Raw genomic sequence first — 16,638 nt, 5'->3', positions numbered from 1 at the left:
GGAGAAATCTAGTGTCACTCCGATTAATCACGGCCGCTCGATGGAAAGGAGCGGCCGTAGATTAATCCTAATCTTTCACCAGTCCATTTTTTCGAGCCATGGCCCATGGGCAATTCAGCGTGCTACCCAATTTTGGTCACTTTGTGGGACAGTCGTCGGCCATTCAGTGGGGCATCTCTTGGTCACGACGCCGAATTTTTAAACTACTGAGTTAACTACTGCTATTGCATTAATAGCGGTCTCGCTTCTGGAAATTCGTACACGTACGTACGGAGGCAAATGGGCAGCAACACATGCGGTAGGGCGTGTATCGGAGTTTTTTTTTTTTTTTTTTGTGAAGTACTGTCTGACATATAGAAAGAAATTGGGGACAATAAGCTCCTCACCGATGTTATTCGAACCCCCCTCCGTTTGAAAAACACGTGCTGTCCTTTACCAACTGAGGTACGGAAAAGCTTGGCCCCTTTTGCTGGGAGTGTTTACCACATACATATGCGCATGTAAGGGCATTGACACGGTTTAAAATACCCGAATTTTCGCCTGCAGTTATGGGCCGGGTGTTATCAATTCGCAGATGGTCAGAATACCGTGAAATCAGCGCTGTTTAGGATTTCATCGCGTAAAAAGGAAACAATATTTGAAAACAGGGGTAGCAAACACATGCGCGAACAACAGCCAATGTGTATATACAGCAACTTTTACCATCTAAAAAAAGTGTTTTTGTTACAATATAGGAATTCTGATGCCTCTAAACCTGGTTGACAGAACTTTGTGGTGTAGAATCGCGGATTCAGTGCCGTCACATGAAATTTGTAAGTGCCAATGCTTGAACGCGCGCGTGCATACACGCCCATCGCAACACTGTACCAGCCTAGAACGTGTTGTCTGTGATCACAGCTTCAAAGGTACCTTAACACCATAATATATTTATGGGAATGCCGGGACATCCCATGATCCCCAGAAATATTTAGGACGATAACACAACCAAGCTGCACCTGGGTTATGGGGCGTAACGAAGACGTGGTGCTCATTACTGATTTAAACAACCTCATGTTCTTTTAAAGTGCAGCTAAGTTGCTCGAAGTGGTGGTGTCGCATCTCGCCTTGACGTGAAAAAGCACCTGCACCAGGTTAAATATAAACCAGTAACTACATGCATACCAACAGAGCGCGCCAGGCGCTACCACAGTACGGCAGGGCTGGATTTGAACTCTCTTTATTTTCATGTTATTTTCGAGTCAGGTAATTAACGACTACAGATTTTACGCCCTCGGCTTCGGTTTTTGTATTTGAATCGCTTAATATCGTTCGCACAGGGACATTCCCCAAGCTAACGCAGAACGTAGGCGTCAACACAAAACGGAGAAGCGAAACTTCGAGTAGCGCGTGCGCAAGTTCCAGCGGAAGCGGATATTTTCGTGTGCAACACCTGCGCAGCCTCTGGGTCTCGAGTGCAGTCGGCCGTTGCGACAAGCGCTAGGAACTGATGCGACACAAATCAGCCGGCAGCCTGCTTAGAAAGGTGGCACCAGATGGTTAATGGCTCTGCCCTACGACCCGGGAAACGTAGAAAAGGGTTGTGCGGGCTGACATTAGGAAGGTCAGCGAAGGGGGCCCTGCAAGTGAAAAATGAAGCGAGGTGATGCAAGCATAAAACTCGTGTCACCTTGTTATGCCTTAGGACCGGAGAGAACAGAAATAAGTATCGAAAAAATTTGTGGGCCCAGAATTTGCCAGCTCCACACGTTCCGATAATGATCCCGTCTCTTATTAAGGTTAGGGCGGGCTTAAATGGTAGGATCATGCTCTCCTCTCGAGGGCCATCCAAGTATTAGGCCCTTCTTCACTGACGTGAGAAAGGCACGCTGGAGGGAGTGGGAAGGAACCAAGAGCCTGACCCTAACGTCGCACCCAACCGTCTTCCGTTATTCTTGACAAAAGTGAAAACGTTCTGGAAAAGCGACATCTTCATCCGGCTCCTCTTTAGGGGTTAGTGACGATCGGGCTACTATGTAATGCTAATCGTCCCTCATCCTCCTGCGCTACTGAAACGTAGAAGCAAGTCAGACGCGAACGTCGAAATCGAATCTATCGTACGTGCTGCAGTAATCCTTCCAGGAGAAACTTCCAGGAGAAACGCTAGGGGGAAATGACCTTGATATCTATTTTGTCAAATGCAATATATGTGCTTCCGCCTGTAATGGGGTTTTAAGTGTGCGAATTCCTATAATCTCCATTGATTTTTGAGTTCCATGTTTGTCCATGATCGCTTTCATTTTATTTTTATTTTATTTTATTTCACTGCTATGTACACATACCCGGCCCATTTTTTTTATGTTCATAGCTAGGGGCCCCTGTAGCGTGCACGCTAGAAGTACACACTAAAACTTTTCATTCGGTCTGCTGGGCCGCAACGAACATGATTGACCAATCGCTGCGCTGAAGGGAGTTAACTTGAACAATGAAAATACGTTTGATATCTGCGTTTTTATATCGCGCAATGCGTAACGACATTCCTGCATTGCACCATGTCACAGCACCGAGCCATTTTGTCAGTCCTAAGGTACGCCTTTTCATTAGTTTAATCTCATCTCTTGATTTCATGGACTCATCGGTTACTAACCTGCATTGATTAAATCTTTCTGACGGGCATTAAAGGGCTCTGCAACACTTTCGATGAACTTTTTCACCCATTTCTTCGCGTCTGCAAGCATTGCGGAAGGTATAGTTATCGCCACCACGGACCGCCACTGCGTGATTTGCTCGTCGCAGCAGATTCACCTTCTGTTTCTGCGGTGCTTTTGTGGCAATATTTTTTAAAGTGGCTAACGAATGCGTTTGTTGCTGCAACTGAAAAGAAGCCGGCCAATAGCCGTACACCACTCTAATGACGTCATTCGAGCGCTCGAATAACGCCAAGACCGGAAAACAAAGAAAAATCTTTTGAGCAAGTTTCAAAGTTATCTGATGGGCATACAGCAGCAATTTTTTGGCTGAGGTAATTCATGACTCCCTATACTAAGGACGGGATGTGTTTGTTGAGTAGGTTCTGAAAGCATCTAAGAGTTAGAAAAACGTTGAAGAAAGTGTTGCAGGGTCTAGCACAATAGCTGCCATATTCGCAACAGGGAAACGCAACAAAGCCTGTGCAATAGACGCGGAAGGATATAAATAGATGCACAAAATGTAAAGGCAACCAATAAATAATTGCACACCAACTAATTACTTGGATCGCTCTTGGAAATAGTGCAATCGACATATTAAAACACATTTTATCTTCCCGTATTTTAACTGATTTGCATACATGAAATAATTTATCTACTTAACCGAACAATATCCACGTACTCATCATTCATTTTTACGCTAGCAAATTCGCCCAGATATGGGTGCACACTTTCAGCTAAACCTACATCAGAAACTGGATAGAAGGTCTAGACCATAAATTACTATTGGTACGTTAGTTATATCACGTCGTTATAAAGAATGAGCAAGAACGAAGAAGAAACCATTTTTTATTACTATGAAGAAAATACGCCCATCTGCATGTTTATATAAAACTTTTCAGTATTTTTTGAGCTAAAGAAGGTGTAAATTAACAGCTAGGGCATTCCCCGTGATGAGGCACAATGAACATGAATACACTCAAAGGGCAGATAAATCTCATTACCTCGTGTGTGGAAATTCCTGCTTTTTTAGGGGTAGTGTAATTACTGTAAAAATGGGGCACTTGGGCCATCGCAGCCAAAGTGAGCTATCATTCCTAATCGGTGCTTTGGTTATTCCCATACAGGTTCAAGGTAGGTGTACGTAAGTGCAGCCCTTGGGTGCTATTCCAGAAGGCCAGAGTTTGAGCAAAAATGGGGCAAGGCTGAGAGGTGGTGGTAATAATAAGCTCACGATAATATTTCGGAGCAGGGTTAAAACGCTCTAAAAATGCGATTCATGCTACTTGCTGATTGTTGAGATGACGTAATCGGTCCAGGCCAGCGCGCTCCAAGGATGCGCGACTAGGCCGTGGCACATCTTTCAGTGCTTTCTCTCGTTCCACTGCTGCACTGGTGGCTACTGGGGGCAAGCGAAACCAACGACTTTATTTTATTGTACTTTTACTTTATTTCACTACAATGTTCATTTTATTTTTTTGTTCCAAGCGTTCAAATCAGCTTTGTGTTTGAAATGTTTCGTCCTAAGAAGTAGCTTCTGCCATCGGTGGCCGACAGTACAATCACGTGACTATGGCCGACTGGCGAAAAAAGAAAGCGGGTGATACAAGCCCGCCACATTCAAAACAGTTGCTGCTCGTGTTACGTTATCGAAAACCTCCGCTTTTCGACAGAAAATTTCCTCGGCGCGGTCCAGTCTGCCTACGTGCTTTTAAGGCGAAAGCCTGGCGATACGCATTAGCGACTTCTTCTCTAATACATTGTACTTGCGGTTTTTTCCTCGCTTTCGTTTCTTTGCCTTTTGGCACGGAGTAATTTAAACGGTTTCTTTTCTGCTATTACGCGTTTGCGTCAGTTTCTTCTATTTTATTTGTTTGTCTCCGTGTGCAAGCAGACTTGAACACGCCACAGCCTGCCTAGAATCGGGGTTCTGCGAGGGTGGTCCTACTCCAGTGACATCACGTTCAGGCTTCACTCTGCACGCACTATTCTACAACTGTTACTCTTCAAATTCACAGTGTTATGAATTTTCCGAACCCGGCACGTTAGTTCCTCAAAGCTCCAAATTGCGGGCAATCCCCCAAGTGGTCATGTGTTACGAAGGAACGAATAGCAACAAGGACAACTTTTCAAATGTGTTTGCTTTATTTTATTTCGCTCTTCACCGCTTTTCTTCGAAGTAGCTCCTCACAGTGGTTTTTTTTTTTTTAATGGAGCTCGATCCCTTCATACCCTCTCTTCTTTCGCGCCCTTTCCACTCCGGCTTACCCTCCCTCTGGCGTCACCCGGTTACTTTAATTCTTAGCTCTCCCATTTACTCGCTTTCATGCTCTACTTCCTGCCGTACAGCAGTGACGCTGAGCAAAACCCGTTGAAATGTGTAAACATCGCCTCTGACAATAGTCACGAGCCGTTGATTGTACTGTAGCGAGGATAATGGACAGATGCAACAGGCCATCAAGCTATCGGGGTATGCGCCTTCCCAGCATCAACCATGTGGAAGAGGAAGGTAGGATTATGTCCAATCCATACGCGGGGATATGCGTCAAATACGTGTCAGGGGAAAGAAGATGAACCCCATAAGGTGGTGGGGGTGGAAAAACGTTTTTATTTGAGCCGACAAAATAGAAAAGAAAGAAATGTGGGTGGCCTCTTCTCAGTTCAGAAAGCCGCGAGCGACTGCTGCTGCTCTAGCCTAGGAGATTAGGTGTTCCTGAGTCCTGAGCTGAGAGCTGGTCAGCCCGCACTCCCACTGCTCCGGGGTGGGGGAAGGGAGGGGTTTCGGGTGGTAGGCGCATGCCCATACAAGATGGTACGTCGTATTGGGAGTGTGGCAGGTAGGGCAGTTGTAAGGGTATGTAGTGGGGGATATATATGAAGAATAGGGGTGTAAAATATGTTTCCGTCTGGAGCCTACGACATATTCGGGCGTCGCAAGTGCTGAGGGAGGGATGAGGGTGTGGGTAACGGCGGTGGCTCTGACGGTAGTGGTGCAGTGTATCGGTGTAGCGACTGGGAACGGGAAGGTTGGAGGACGGTGCTGCCAAGTCGCCCGCCCCGATGGGAATGCCCGGAGTAGGATATCGCGGGCAGCGGCGTACGGTGCCTCATTCCTTGGGAGTGAGGCATGACCTGGGGTCCATACAATGTGGATGTAGGGCAGGGTCTTTATTGTCTGGAGAAGCTTGAGGGCGGGAGGTAAAATGCATCCGGTCAGAAAGTTCCGGCAAGCTTGCTGTGAGTGGGTAAGGATGGCTACATAGCAGGTAGGTGATGTGGTGGCGGTGAGTGCTATGGCTGTCTCTTCGGAAGTAGTGGTGTTGGTATCAGCGATGGCGGCGGATGTCAGAATAGAGCCTTGAGCATTGGAGGCAACCATTGTATGGGCTGTTCGGTTCGGGTGGGTTGCGACATCCGTGTATCGGGTGTCGGGATCGTTGGAGTATCGTCTCTCTAGCAGACGACCGCGTGCTTGTCTTCAATCCGACACGGAATTTGCGAGACTGATGTGTGCGCGGATTTGGGTAGGCATGCGTTGTGATGCATCCAATGAAGTAGGAACAGAACGACCTAGGTGTGTCAAAACGGTGCGGTCCGTGGGGGTGAGGGATAGGCGAGCGAGCTGGCCGACTTGCTGTGCTTCTAGGAGTTCACCAGTGTATTGCGGAGGCCGAGTCGGAGTAAGTGCTTGGTAGGAGGGAATGCAGGGAGTCCAAGAGCAATTTTGTATGTTTTGCGAATTAGTGCATCGAGTTTGGAGTGTTCCTTTGGTTTCAGTTGGACGTACGGTGCCCCATATATGATGCGACTTATCAGTACCGCATTAATAAGTTGGCAAGTGTCTTTTTCTCGGAGGCCGTGGTGTTGGGTGCAGACTCATCGAATGAGGCGCGTAAGCTGCGTGGCAGTTAGATGGAGTTGCGGAAGAAGAGCGGGCTCCGAACCGTCGGCTTGCAAGGGAACGCCGAGAATTCAAAGAGTGGTCACTTGCGGGACGAGAACGGAGGATATGGTGACGGACGGGTCAGGGGTTGGTTGTGGAGGACGGCCGCGTGTACGTGCGCGGAGAACAAGCAATGCAGATATTTGGGGTGCACAGGTGAGGCCTCGGCGCTGTAGATATTCGAGCGTGTAGTCGATGGCTTGCTGTATATTGTCTTGCTGTTGTCCCGCCGATCCGGTGCTGGTCCAGACTGTTAAGTCATCAGCGTAGAATTAGAATGTGTGGTGGAGATTGGGGATTGTGGAAAGTTTGGCTGGAAGTTGGAGGAAGGCGATATTGAAAAGTAAGGGGGAAATGACAGATCTTTGAGGGGTGCCTTTTGCCGGCGTGGGAAAAGGGTCAGATTGTATGGTTCCAAGGCGTATTGTGGCTGTCCGATCACTTAGAAAGGCTCGGACGAAGTTATTAGTAGCCGCTCCCCAGTTCGTTGTTTGAAGGCCTCGCAAGATGGTCTCGTGCGTGACGTTATCAAAGGCCCCTTGGACGTCAAGAGCGAGGATGGTGCTGGGGTGGGTTTTTCTTAGGTTATCAATAATTTGTTATTTTAGTTGGAGGAGTACGTATTGGGCGGATAGGTGGGCATGGAAGCCGAACATGGTATGGGGATAAAGATCGTTGTCTTCGAGGGAGGTTGTTAGGCGATAATGCACCAAATGTTCGAACAGCTTGCCCAGTCACGAAGTAAGAGAAATCGGCCGAAGGTTGTCGATGGCTACAGGTTTGTGGGGCTTCGGTACGAGTATTATGTCTGAATGCCGCCATTGTTGGGGGAGGGTTCCGGCTTCCCAGTGTTTGTTAAAGAGGGTAAGGATGGATGAGAGAGTTTCATCGTCTAGGTTTCGGACCGTTTTGTTTGTTATGCGATCTTTTCCCGGCGTGGTGTTGCGCGCCAAGCGAGCGAGGGCTTGCTCCAATTCTTGGATTGGGAAGGGAGCGTCGAGATCGGGGTTAGGAAGGCCAAGGTATGGTAAGGTCGTGGAAATTGGCGAGTTTTCAGTGGAACCAAAAAGTTTTGTGCGAACTGCATCTAGTAAGTGGTTATGTGGATGCGGATGGTTGTGAATGAGTCGTTGTAGCTGCTGCTGCGCTGTTGTTTTGGAGGGTTTGGAGTCCAAGTTCGTTTGTCCAAGTTTGTCCAAGTTTGTCCAAGTTTGTCGCAGAAAAATCGCCACTTCTGGGTTCTCAGCACCTCAGCGTATTGAGCGGCCCGCTGGGTGATTAACGCAATCCTGCGTTTGGTGGAGTGCGAACTGCATCTAGTAAGTGGTTATGTGGATGCGGATGGTTGTGAATGAGTCGTCGTAGCTGCTGCTGCGCTGTCGTTTTGGAGGGTTTGGAGTCCAAGTTCGTTTGTCCAAGTTTGTCCAAGTTTGTCCAAGTTTGTCGCAGAAAGATCGCTAGTTCTGGGTTCTCAGCACCTCAGCGTATTGAGCGGCCCGCTGGGTGATTAACGCAATCCTGCGTTTGGTGGAGCGGTTATGTTTTCAAGTTTTCCATCTGTTGACAAGGCCTCGCCGAGCCTCCCACAGATGAGCGAGATGGAAGTCGACTGAAGGATTGACAGTTGTGAGGGGAATGATTTTAGTATGTTTCCGCACTAGAGCAGTTAGCGTGGCCATCCATCGTTCGAGGTCTTCGTCCGCAGGAGGAAGGGATGTAGGATCTTTGCGGAACGATGACCAGTCCACGAGCGTTGCTAGTCCGATGCGTCGTCGAAGGGGAACATATGGCAGGACGAGTGCTAGAATGTAATGATCGTTTCCAAGAGTGTCTGGTAAGCGCGCCCACTCTAGATGGGTTGCATTGCGGGCAAATGTGAAGTACGGCGTTGTGTCGCGAGTGACACTTGTTCCCAGTCGAGTTGGAAGGGTGAGGTCATTGCATAGTGTAAACATGTGGTGTTGGGATGCATGAAGGAGTGCCGTGCCTTTCTTGGTCGCTTGATGGTACCCCCATGAATGGTGGGGGCCGTTGAAGTCACCGAGCAAAAGCAGGGGTTTGTGCCGGCTCTCTTGACTGATTCATTCAGGAGCGGATCGATATCTCGGAGGGGATGTTGGGGAGGACTGTAGATGTTCAGGATGAATAGACTTGGTTGACCGGGACGCGTAGGAATGATTTCTACAGAAGTATGGGCAATCGGATAGGATATGGGTTGTTCTTGTGCGGTTAATGCCTTCGCCACCTGAACCGCCGTCCGGTGTCCGGGGTCATGGGTAAACGTGGAGTAGTGGGATAGTTGTGGTATCGGGGTATCCGTTTCTTGAAGCGCCACGATGTCGGGTGGGGATAGGGTCATATAGTGACCGAGTTGGACTTTTTTACTGTTGAAAGAACGGCAGTTCTATTGATAGATGGTCACTACGCTAAGATTAGTGGCCATCGGGGGGAGGGGGGTGTTGGCGGCTAAGTCGGCATCGTATTCTGGGGAGAGCTTGGCTTTCTTGATCTGGCGATGGACGGTCGTCTGGTTTGCTTGCCCGAGCACAGTAAGACGTTGGGTGATGGATTCTGTAAGACGAAGTAGGGAGTCGGTGGTTTCATTGAACGTTTTGTTGAGGGTAAGCAGTGCGTCCGCTATATGCTATGCTACCATAGGAAGAACTTAAGTTGTGATATTCTCGTTGATGAGAGACGTGGCGAGATGCATGCGCGAGAGACGAGCTGGGTTATCTCAACGCTCGGACCTGCGTTCCTATCGGCTTCACCCCTGCGAATAAACCACCTCAACCAGCTATCGGTGCGTCGACTGTCTCCTTGTCAGCATATGTAATACGTATATGCTGTCCTGCCTTTTCACAAGAAATGCACGTCACGCAACCCCTCGAGGGAGTGAGCCTGCCGCGCTGACGGTAAACAAAATGCACAGTCATGCAGAGAACTGTTTTGCGAGAATACGATAACTGAAGTGCACGCTCCGGCTGCAGACGGATAGATGCCCGGTAGGAACCTGCGGAAGCCCTCTCCGCCAAACCACCTAAAAGAAAGGCGAGGTCTGGGTAGCACGTCTCCACAGATCATATTGCGCACGCACCGGTTGACGGCCGACTGGTGATGACGGTCGATGGTGCGGTCGCACCACCGCTTCTGTAGAAGCTACCCGTAGCGTAAAATCGCAGCGCACACTACATTTGCTCCTCTACGGTCATGTAGCGAAAGCCGCCCCAAAGTTGACGCAAACGGGGGTCTGTCGCCAGCCGACTGAACAACCAATGCACAGCACTTTTCGAGAGCTAAAAACGAGCTCGAAATTACTCCTTCGTTTAAAAGACCTGTCGGGGTAGAAATATGCCTGCTACGGCGACCATAAAAAAAACAACGCTGCAGCAGCGGCCACCACGGACGTCCCGAGTTCAACTCGGCCAGGCAAAACCATGCCCCAGTTTCCTCCGACTTCTAATGTAAATCAAACACATCCAGCCCATTCGTGGGCGCGGCGTAACAACCGAAGCCACACCCACCCATGGCGTCCACTTTGTGTGGGCGTAGCGCCGTATCCACGAAGTCGTCCTTTGATGCCCGCTAGCAGTGAGAAGAACTTAGCACAAAGCAAAAATGAAGTCGCCAGGCCACCTTCAGCCTCAGTCGCGGGTGTGTTCGGTTCGAACTAGAGTTCCCTATTGTACCAGTCGACAGGAGAGGCCAAGACGACACGATTTTACCACGGGAACCTTCTTCAGACGCCGGGAAAACACAGTCGATGACAGATGACACAATTTCAATGTTTAAAACGCACTCGCCAATGCTCAAACACGCTCTTGACACGGGACGATTTCTGATAAGCGCCCGCCGTGCACACTCTAGCAGGCCGTAAACAAAAGTCATATTTGATGGTCGGGAGCGGGGCGCGTTCCGTTCGCTACAGTGGACCCCTTGATTACTTGGTTTGTACTTGCGCAGAGCTGCACTGTGAATACCCTCAACCAAAGAAGCAAACATAATTCAGTGGAAGAATATAACACCGAGAAAACGGACCGCCCCGCGACGGGCGTGGCCAACAGCCATGCTGGGGATTTCAAAGTAGCAGTGGGTTTATCTATTTTATGCTAGGGAATGAGTATTGCTGTTCGATTTCAGATGGTGCTGCATGCGGAAGATAGAACAAGCCGTACTCGGGATTGTTCTACGTAATCGGGCCCAATACAGCGCGCAGAATATGTCAGGCGTGCTGCGCGCGATTCCGGCGGTTTCGCTCGAGATGTATCGAATGCTCTACTATCCCTACTTTCATAACCACAGCAACTAGAAACTCTGGAGTAGGCGGAACTCGGACCTTCCGGAATAGCGCCCCTGGCCCCGAATTGGTGCATATAAATTACGATGAACCATTGCCGAATAGGAATACACCTTACGTCAGAACCTAAAGAAATTCGCCTTTCAGAAACCACATACGATAACAAAAATAAAATCTTGAGCAAGGCTTGAGCAACCGAGGGAATCTGGCTGGGGTTGACAATTAAAATAGCCGTCAATTGCTATGCCGAGGTTCTTGATAGAGTTTGTATGCTCAAGTACACAATTCGTACTTTTTATTTAGCGGCACCTCATAAATTTATGGTCTGATGCCTTCAGAATTTTCATAGATTTTGATATTGGCAATTAGTTGTTTCTCGTAAGACACTAAAAAATATTGGCGCAGCTTGCGCTATAAGGGTGCAAGGCTGGAGAAACAGCAGAGCTGGCGGCCCTTTCCCTTCGTCGGAGACGCGGCTGTTGCAACTAGAATGATTTCCGAACTTGCCGCTGAAAGTTCTCCATGACTGGCAGGCCCCGATAGTTTTGTGTACAGGCTTTCACATCTCTTCCAAGAGAGACAGAGAGATAAAACTTTGTTCGTCATCTTTACTGAGCGCAACCACCCGAGAGTGGGGTTCCGAAATGGGCGCTTCGTCAGGCGACGGCCAGGAGCCCATGCCCCTTCGCGGCGACTTCCGCCAGCTGGACGACTTCAACTTGTACTTCGGAAATGCAGCTGAGCAGCGTGGCCTCTCACTGTTCGGAATTAATGATGTGGAATTCGGTGTTTGCGGGCTGGGGTTTGAGATGGCAGTCCCAAACCATGCGTGTAAGTGAAGCAGCTGAAAGTCCTCACCATTTATGTCCTGTGTCCTGTTACAGGACATGTGTCCTGTTACCTTTCTGGGTACTGTCGATGGCAGAGCGCGGGGGGGGGGGGGGGGGGGGGAGTGTACGTCTGCAGACTACGCTACGCTGCTGATTGTCCTCTTGTGAGGGATCTATGAGCTGCCGCAAGTTTAAGACGACTCAGCCTACAGTGCTGCGTAATTTCCTAATATGTCCAGAGCTTATCCCTTCCCCCCGTGTCAGACGGCACCTCTTCGGACTCGGGGTCGGCCTGGTTTCAGAATCCTCGGGCTGCGTCATGTAGCACCTCGGAAGACACTAGTGCGCTGATGTACAAATCAAACGGACTTGTCTTGCTGTTGTCCCAGAGCGGGTCCGTAGTATCTGCGCCGGTTCCGTAGAAATTCTCCCTTTTGCGTAGTTGCGCAGGGCGTTCTTAGAATTAGATATGGTGATGCTGGCCGTGTGCCTGTGATGGCGAGTACGATGGCCGCTTCTTCTGCCATATCTGGGCGGTACGTGTTGACTTAACGCGAGGATACCGCATCACATTGGTGGGAAACCACCGCTACCGTTACCACGCTTCGGCCAGGGTAGCTCGCCTGGCGTACGTAGCAGACCTCTGGGTTAGAGTGGTACTGCTTGTGTAGCGCCATGACCCTTGCTTGTGTGCGCTCCTATTGGCGTGATGGATGCCTTTTGCGGGGGATCGGTGCCACACAAATGTGCTCCCGGATTTCTCGATGTAAGGTGGTCATGTTTCCATTGTGATGGGCGTAAGGAATGCGCAAGGATTCTAGGATGGTTCTCCCGGTGATGGTAGCTGCTAAACAAGTGTTTTGGGCCGTATGGTGCACTTCAATGAGCTCGTCCAAGGTGTTATGAATGCCTATCTCTAGCATCCGGTCTGTGGCGCCGCTGATAGGGGTACCGACTGCTGCCTCGGTGGCTTTTCGAATAACTCGATTAATTTTTTCTACTTTTCCTCTCTTGAGCTTACGATATGGGGCGACGTACGTAATTCTACTGATTATAAAGGTCTGCACAAGGCGGAGGATATTGAGCTTCTTGAGGCCATGCTGTTTGTTTACGATCCTGGTGATTAATCTGCTAATCTGGGCAGCTGCATTCTGCAGTGCTTGAATAGTTGCGGTGTTGGTTCCTTTCTCGTGGATCCGCAGACCCAGAATACGAATGCAGTCGGTTTTGCAGATGGCGTTTCTTTGGAGGAACACTCGAATGTCTGCACCAGATGATGGTCACCTGGCTGGCCTTGTGGGGTTGTGCAGAAGGATCTCTGATTTCTGTGAGGAACAGGCCAAACCTCTACCGTGTACGTAGGTATGTACAACAACGGAGTGCCACGTCTGGTGTGCCACGTGTGTGCCACGTGTTTGGTGTGCTCATTTGTCTCTCCATGAGATCACACACGGCGTTCAAGTGCTTATTGCTTAAAAAGGCGGCATGCTTTTCTATAGCCTTGTTTAGTTGTGAAGCCTTCGCCGCAGGGGGTGGTTGTGTCTATTTCTGTGAAGGCGGTTCTGTATGCTTTCCTTGGCCTGCCACATATGAAGCAGGCGCGAGTCTACTTGCTCGACATTTCCTTCTTCAGGAACGGTTTTAGCGGCCAAGTCGATGTGCTCATGTATGATTTTCACCAACTCCTCGACAACTTCGATATTAGAGCAGTCTTGCATTCGTCGAGCTTTCCAGAAGAGGTCCCAGTCAACTAGTGTCTCCTTGTGCCTCACTGATTTACTCAGCCTTGCCACGAGGAGTGCTTCCACGATATAATGATCGCTGTCTAGGTTGATAAGTGTGTTTCTGCATTGTATGCTGTGGATGTTGTTTAGTATAGTCAGATGATGCGTGCTATTGCGCTGGACGCTTTTGCCCGGTCTGGTGGGGTGCGCCGGATCTGTTAAGACGCTGAAATTCAGCTGTTACAGGGTATCAAATGCCTGCTGACCCCTTTTTGTGGGTTGGGGTTATCAGTGGGTGGGACGCATTAAAATGCCCAACGGTAATCAAGGAATGGCCATGGGACACTTCGTGAGCCATCTGGAGCAAGGACCCGACATTACGGTATAGCCTTCGGGCGCTGTATACTTTGATTTATTGAATGTAGGGTTTAACGCGCTCCGGAGTGCTCCGGACTATTTTGACCACCTGGGGTTCTTTATTGTATGCCGAAATCTCGTACACACGGACGTTTTTGCTTTTCGCCTCCATCCCAAAAGCGGCCGTCGTGGCCGGGAATCGAACCTGCAACCTTGTGCTCAGCAGCGCCAGCTGTATACATTTAGACGTATAACTTTTGCTTCTTGGCGGTAGCGGGAAGGATTTCTAGAAAAGCATATTCCGGCCCCTGGCATTCAAGCGAAATTAGCTTTGCTGGAATATTTCGATGCACGAGGCTAGTTACCCCTCTTGGCGGGTGTCTACTGGCATCTATCGGGGCGTAGTGGTAACCCGCGTAAACCAAGAATTTAGCTGGGGCATCTGTCTCTTGTAATTCTATGATATCTGGTGTGCTCTGGTGTTTTTGCCGTATGTGTTGATATTCTGTAGTAGGAGCCCCCGTGTAGACCTGTATCCTCTACCGTTCGAAATGCCAGGTGCATTAAGAGTCGCTATCGTTGTGTTTGTCAGGTTCTTGCGCCTTGTTGACCAGAGGCTGTTTGAACGGTAGTCAATTGTATGGCTTTGGCTTAGGAGGGTGCACCGTGTCCCCTTGGGAAAAAAGAGGGGCGAATGGGTCCGACTTGCGGGCGTGGTGTTGGCGATGCTCTACACGCCGAAGAGACTTGAGCTATCTTAAATTCGAGAGTGGTGAAGAGGTCAATAGTCTCCCCGAAATTCGTCAATGCAGTGGCTAAAACATTCACTGCGCATTGAAGCTCCTCCAATACGTGCTTGAAGAGCTGCTCCAATTCTTACATTTGATGGCTTTCTCGCGATGGGCAATGAGCCGCCTCATCAGTCTGTCTCTTGCTATGGAGAGGGTTTTCTTGAAAAGAGTGCGAGGCTGGTGTTCCGGCTGACGAAGTTGCCAGGATACAGTTACGTTTGATCTGGGCGAGCTCGGGTTTGAGTTGTCTATTCTTGGCTAGAACCTGGTTCAGTGTAACTCTAATGCTCTGGAACTCTTCCTGTTTGTTATCTTGCTTAGCATGCATATGGCTACTTTGTGTTTGTGCCCCTGCTCTAGCAGTTTGGGAGGCCTTTGCAGCCCAGCTCACCTGCGCGGTGCGGTCTGGTGTTCCGGGGCTGCAGGGTTCTCGTAGTGGGGCTGTCTCGGCTGGATCCGGGTCCCGGTTCTTGGACTTGGAACGAGAGTGTCATTGAGGCTTGCTAGAATTCTCGTTGCGTTTCTTCTGAGGCGACAAACCCACCGGAGATAGCCGTGGGAATGAAACCGAACGGTGCTTCCGCTATTTGGAAGAGCCTCTTTTCTGGCTGTGGGATTGTTGGCGGCGCCACTGTCGCTTCTTGAGGACGAAGGGGGTGCGATAGCGCTTTTTGCACTGCTTGTCTCCGGTAGGGTGATAATTTCCGCCGAGAGCGCATTTCACCACACATTCGTGCTCTTCTTCCATGGGGTTAGCGACACCACACACACTGCAGAATGCGTGGTCTGGCCAACGGCACACGTCTTTCCGATGCCCCAACTTACTGCAGGCACGCAGGCAGAGCACACCTCATGCTTTTTCTTGTGGATGTAGCAGCGGTACTCCCCTCTGCGGTAATATACAAAGTAGGGCACCTTGCTGCCAGAAAAGGATATAAAGGCCGAGTTTGTCTGTCCCATCCTTCTGGCGTGGAAGGCTGTGGGGTTTCGGGATTACGCAACCCTTCCTGCTATGTTTTCGGGTGGGTTGTAAGGGGGAATGTTGTGTATGACCCCCCTTACGGAATATTCTGGAGAAGTCACGTAGACTCAAGAAGCGTAAGTTGTTTCGCCGATCTTGACATCTCGCCGATCTTGACATCTCGCCGCTCTTTCGAGAAGCGCTGTGCTGATAACCACAATGTTTTGAGTCTGGTTTGCTCGGAAAATGTCCGTTGAGGCCAGTTCTTGCTCTAGGCCGGCAGCCCGTAGGATGCTGTCTCTACAGGTAGTTTTGCTGATACATGCAACATTGAGACCGTCCCGCGGCCGAATCACGACATTGATGTCGTCTTTGGGTAGGCGTGGGCACCGCGGGCGTTGAATGGGGCACTTCTGGTGCTGCGTCGTTGCCTTGTGGGTTGGTTGCGTAGCGGAATGTGCGCTTCTTTGATCGTGGACGGAGCCTCCGATGCATCCGTGATTGATTGATTGATTGATTGATTGATTGATTGATTGATTGATTGTAGGGTTTAACGCGCCGACGCAACGTAGGCGATGAGGCGCACCGTAGCGGAGGGATCCGGATTAATTTTGACCACCTGGGGATCTTTAACGTGCGCTGAAATCTAGTACACACGGGCGTTTTTGCTTTTCGACTCCATCAGAAAAGCGGCCGCCGCGGCCGGGAATCGAACCCGCGACCTCGTGCTCAGCAACGCAACGCCTTAGCCACTGAGCCACCGCGGCGGGTCCGATGCATCCGTGGGATGACGAGGTAAGGTACAGCCATGCTTGCGTTCGGAACATTGGAGCCAGCCCGTGGTGTCTTCATATTCTTGTTTTGAGATGGATTCACCAGTCACCGTGGTTACCAGCATAGAGCTGCGCCCATTACTTGCTGAGACGTGGAAGCATCGCCCGGCGCGCTGGCAACCACTGCCGCTGTGGCTTCCGCGCCGCCATGGTCCCCTGCAGCTGCTGGCGCACGTGCTTGCTCCGGCATGCCCAAGACGGCATCGGCACCGCCTCGCTTAGGCTCAGCGAAGCGGCGGTAT

The sequence above is a fragment of the Haemaphysalis longicornis genome, unplaced genomic scaffold (assembly GCF_048455015.1).
Source record: "Haemaphysalis longicornis isolate Haplotype H1 unplaced genomic scaffold, Haemaphysalis longicornis Haplotype H1 scaffold_1, whole genome shotgun sequence".
Taxonomy (NCBI): Eukaryota; Metazoa; Arthropoda; class Arachnida; order Ixodida; family Ixodidae; genus Haemaphysalis; species Haemaphysalis longicornis.
This window is presented reverse-complemented; position numbering follows the sequence as displayed.